This window comes from Lipotes vexillifer, unplaced genomic scaffold (genome assembly GCF_000442215.2).
Source record: "Lipotes vexillifer unplaced genomic scaffold, Lipotes_vexillifer_v1.1 scaffold722, whole genome shotgun sequence".
NCBI classification, from domain to species: Eukaryota; Metazoa; Chordata; class Mammalia; order Artiodactyla; family Lipotidae; genus Lipotes; species Lipotes vexillifer.
The window spans coordinates 376,513-382,121 of record NW_006795213.1 but is presented as its reverse complement, the minus strand read 5'-3'; positions in this window follow the sequence as shown (position 1 = coordinate 382,121).

The window sequence follows — 5,609 nt, the reverse complement described above, 5'->3', positions numbered from 1 at the left end:
ATTCCTGCTCAGCCTAAGAAAATCATGTCAGCTTAGATGTTCTCCTCATTGAAAAACCAGTCAGATACTCATCCATGCTTATGCATAATATCCAGAAAAAACTTAAAACTCTCCCTTACTCTCTGAAACAGAACACTTTATAAAGAAAACAGAGGATGGACAAATAATGGAAGAAAAGCAAGAATCTATCAGTTTCTGGTTTCTTGTATGCCTCTACAATAAGACTTGAGAACAGAGGCCTAAGGGGAACTAAAAAGAAAGGGTTCATATAAAATCAAATGGAGGAATACTTTGTTTACCTTTGGTTTTCTCAAGTCTATTGAACAGGATGCCCAAGATGGAAAGGATTTGTTCAATAAAAGGCCTCATATGTCCTTGAGAATCAGAGTGTCATAGCGTTCAAGTTTTTGACTATAAAGGAGGTCATATTTAAAATAAAATCCCCCCCCAAAAAAACCCCAAGTACGATACTTCTGAGTTCCCACCTTCCAAATTATCAGGATGTCAGCCAGCCCCCTTTAGAATTCCTCTCCCTTCTCTACTATGGAGGAGTCCCCAGGAGAGGTGCTGTCACCCACATATTCCTAAAATAACTGAACTATTCCTGCCTCTGCTTCAGATGTCCCATACCCTGATGTTCTGGAACACTGAGCTCTCTCCAGCCAATGCAATCTTCAGCATTGCCTTGGGATTTGGCAGGAAGGGGCAGTGCCCTCTCTTCCCCAGGACATCACAAACATAAGAATGATATCGCTACTCTCAGAGCCCTTATGGACTAGATCAGGCCTGCCTTACTGTTGAGTTTCCAGCCTGGGTCCATATGTCTGGATCCATACATCTCCCCCTCTCAATCAAGAGTTCCCCTAACCATGTCTTGAGCATACGAGCCCAACCACTGTAAAGCTCAGAGAAGAAAACAACCCTCCTCACCCAGTTAAAGGTCCACTTTCAAACTCCCATTTTCTGTCCCAGGTGCAGCTTCTCCCTAGGATGACTAACCATGGGAATATCTACTCCTTCAGAGGAAACCCCACCCTACATCCCCGGGGGTGTGACCTTGATCTCTGACCCAACTGGGTTATCACCTTAGAACATAACAGTCCAACAGCAGCACATTTCTCACAAAGACTGAGTTATTCAGTCTTTACATGTAGGTCCTCAGTCTTTACAGGTAGAACCTCACCAAAGCCAGTTCAGTACCTTTGTGTAATTGTTTCTCCAGGAAACAGTAAGGATCATGCCTGTCTTTGCTTTCCTATATCCTTTAGATCTCAGCATCTGTTCTTCTAAGGGCATGGGCTCAAACAAGGATATCCACATCTCTACAGAAACAACAATATATTGACACATACATGGTCTAAATCAACAGAAAGAAACAGTTCTGTTCTCTTCTGCATCAATGTCTGGGGAAGCCATGCTCCTGCTCTACACACAAAGATTTACATATCCAAATGGAGCACTGCTTCTCAGCCTAAAGCATCTACATTCAGTTTAATGGTCACTTTATAGTTTTCCAAGAGTAATACATGTAAACTTGCTTTAATTTGAGGAACTAAACAATTCACAGAGTTTTCCCAGAGTAGTCTACCTCTGAAGGCTTCTCTTTTATCAGGACAGAAAACCACAGTTTAAGAGACAGATTTTCTACCTTCTAACAACCCTTAGGATTTTCAGTTTAGCCCTCATTACTTAAAAGAATTATTTTTATATGGAAATATAAGAAATGCATGTGGTTTTTAAATTCCAAACTACAAACATTTATCTAGCATTTACTATGTGTCAGGCACATACTCCGTGACAGTTTTCTAGAATACATAAGACACAGACCAAAGAATATGGGAAAAGGAAATGTACAAACCAAGAAGTGTGTTCAATATATGTACAATTAGGTATAATATGATACATGGAGCATGAGCGAATTACTGTGGAAGAACAACAAATGGTACAATTATTTACGCGTGGGAGACAGCAAAGCCTAACAGAGAAAGCAATGGAGTTGGGTCCTAAGGAATGGAGTAGTGTCCTGATGGTTGCAGACAGGAGGAGAAGAGAAGGATATGGGATGGGAAGTGACATTTTAAGTAGAGGAAACAGCATGAGCAAAGATATAGAAGCACAAATGTGTATAGCATGTTCCCAAAGTTGCAAGTACCCCTGGATGGACATGTGAGGTGAATTGGCTGGAAAGAGATGGACTGAAGCCAGATCATATAGGACCTTCAATGCCATGCTTAGGAATTTGGATTCTGTTTTTCAGACAGTAGGAGAGCATGGGAGGTTTTTAAGGAGAGAAGTGACAGGATCAGATCTGTGTTTGGAAATGATCATTCCTATAGCTGTATGAATGATTAAATTAGAGCAAACGGAGATTATTTACTGGGGGGAAAATGCATTCTGAAAACAATAGAATGTCTTTAATGAGGCATCAGAAGCGTTTATAATAGGTCTCTCAGATGTGGGTGACAGGCTGTATCATATTCTCCAATTATGGTTCATTTTCCTTATATTTCCAGCCAGCCATTATTCTAGCAACAAAATGTATATGAAACAAAGCAAATTAATTCATATTTTCAAAAAATTTACTAGTGATCTACAATATGCAAGTCCCTATGCCAGGTACTGAGAGAATTCAAATATGAATAAAACATATTCTCCATCCTCATAGAATTTACAGTCCCATGCAGTCTGCAAAATTACTTCAGCAACATTTATTAAGTATTCAGTTTATGTAGATTAATATTCAATGCACATTGGTTTTTAAAAAAGATGTAAAGGGGAATGGCAGCAAAGATATGAGAAATAGCCCAAAAATATGGGCAAAGAAATTATATAAACAAGAAGAAATCAGAATAGCCTATATTTATTGATTAATAGTGTCAATTGACTACTTGCTCAGAAAATGAAATAATTAACATTATTATACTTCCTCCCACCCTCTGTACACCAACATCCAATTTTTGTGGCTTATATTACTCCTATTTGGTCAGGGTTTAACAGCTTTTGGCAGCCATATTTACTCTAGTTGTTTAGTCTCACTTCTGTATTCAAATAGATTCAGTGCTTACCACCAATCCTTTTATCTTAGCAACATCATTCCGGGTTTTTTATTTTTATTCACATCCTGATAGGTGGGATTTCTTTGCTAGGTAGTTTGTTCAAGAATGCTTAATGGCCACATTCCCTGAGTCCTTCTTTTGTCTGCCTGTTGCCTTGAACGAATACTTGAACAGAAATACTACTTGTGGCTCACATTTTGTTCACCTCCCTTCTCTCAGAATTTTGTAGCCATGGCTCCTATGTCTTTTTTTTTTTTCTGACATTTGCTATGGAGAAGTCTGAGTTGAGTCAAAATTTTTCCACTATAGGTGATTTTCTTTTCTTCTAAGATGGCTGAAGGCTCTATATAGTTAACCCTGAAGTTCAAGAACTTAATCAGAATATACCTCTATGTTAATTGTTCTAAATCAATTTTCCCTGGTGTAAGATGGTGGGTTTTTTGGTACAATAGTTCTTATTATTTTTTAATTTGTTGAGTTCTCTTCCTCTGGGACACCAATTAGCCCAATATTGGATTATATTTGACTGTATCTTTCATTTCTTTTAAATTCTTAAATCTCTATGCCTTTTCCCTCTTTATTCATTGTGATTGTCCCAAATCTTTCCTCCATGCTATTAAGCTAATATTCAGCCAATTTTTTTTTGTTCCTTGCTGTTGAAATTTATTTATATGATCTGTGATGATATTATTTTGGTTCTCAATCATTCTATTGTTTAACCTCTCATCTTGGACCTCTTATTGTATTGAATATTATTTCTTACTGAGTCTATGGAACAAAATAGTCTTAAGGAATATGCTTCTTTTCTCTGGGTTATAACAGAGTCTGTCCTTGACCAAATTTTAGTCTGGCCCCTATGGATCCCCTTCCTAACCAGGCCTCGAGTTTTGGACTTTTTTCCATCTTTTGGATTGTTTTCCATCTTTTGGACTTTTGTCTGTCTTTGTATACCTAATTTTAGCAAGAATCCTGTTAAGTCGGTTTAGCCAGAATCCCCCAAACTCAATATCCAATCATCCTCAACATCTTACCAAATTTCTCATAACCTATCATCCCCCAGATAATGTCTGATCACCTTGGCCTGCCTTCAGCAAGAATATTGTTAGGTTGGTTTAGGTGGAATCCCCCCTTATGCCTGATGCTTCCTCTTAGTAATTTCTCATTCACTGACCCCCAACTCCAGCCCTCAATCCCCATCCTGCTCCTTAGCTATAAATTCCCACTTTTCCTTGCTGTATTCAGAATTGAGCCCAGTTCTATACTGAGGACTCTTTTCCTTTATTATAATAGTTTTTCTGAATAAAATCTGTTTTTAAACACTTTAACTACCATACAGCTCTGGTTTTTCCTTTAACAGGTGTTTCCATCTAAACTAGATTCTTCACCTCTCTTTCAAAAATCATGTTTCTTTCTACCATGCTTGAATAGTAGTCTTGTCCTTATATTTTATCCAGTTCATGCTCAGCATGGACAGACTCTTCAGACTTTCAATTTGCTCTGATATGTGCCAGTTTTTCTTCCCCCAGTTTGGAGTTGTTTTCTAGTCAATTTGCTCTAAAATGAAGATGCGGGATAAGGGGAAGAAAAGAGGGAAGTTGGTGCTGAGTGTTGCCCTTATTTTTCTGCTCTCTTGTGGGAGTCAGTAAATGGCTAAACCCAGCCCAATCTAACCAGCCAGGGGTATATTACACTCTTGTGTAATTTGTATCAGTCCTTCTGCTCAGCCCAGTGAGCTGGAAAGTGGAAAGAGGAAGTGGAAAGCTCTGGAGGCCCTTATTGTCACTGCTGAGGTCCCATGGTGGTTTATGGTGGCTTCCAGTCTAAAACAGTTTTCTTAGATTCCCCCATTTCTCCACCCTCCCCAAGGTTGCTTATCTACACCCTAAGAATTCTTCTTCACACATTAGTGAAGGCATGAGGGAGAACCTCAGAATGTTGTCAAATCCCCCACCCTCGGGAGGAAGGATAAATTGGGAGATTGGGATTGACATATACACACTACTATATATAAAATAGATAACTAATAAGAACTAACTGTATAGCACAGGGAACTCTATTCAGTACTCTGTAATGACCTATATGGGAAAAGAATCTAAAAAAGAGTGGGTATATGTATATGTATAACTGATTCACTTTGCTGTGCAGCAGAAACTAACACAACATTGTAAATCAACTATAATCCAATTTAAAAAATAATTTAAAAATCCCCCACCCTTTTTTCCTCTCATTCTGCTTCTGAGGAATAGGGGCAGGGTGAGTAGCCACACTTGACTGAACCAGAATACTGTTTCTCTTATTGGTCGCCTTTAAAATTTTTTTCATTTATGTGTAAGGTTTCGTTCTTTACCTTGTTTTGCCAGCTAGTGAATTTTGGACTTTATAAATGCATTTTTTGTTGTTATTGTTAATTAGGTTGATGGATAGAAAATCTGTGACCCTGCCTAATTCTTCTGTCCTTACTCAGAAATTTGTCATCCAAGCTCAACTAGTTTTGGAGTAGTTACTAATCAAAGATGTTTTCATAAAGAGGTTCAAATACAAAAGAAAGGAAGA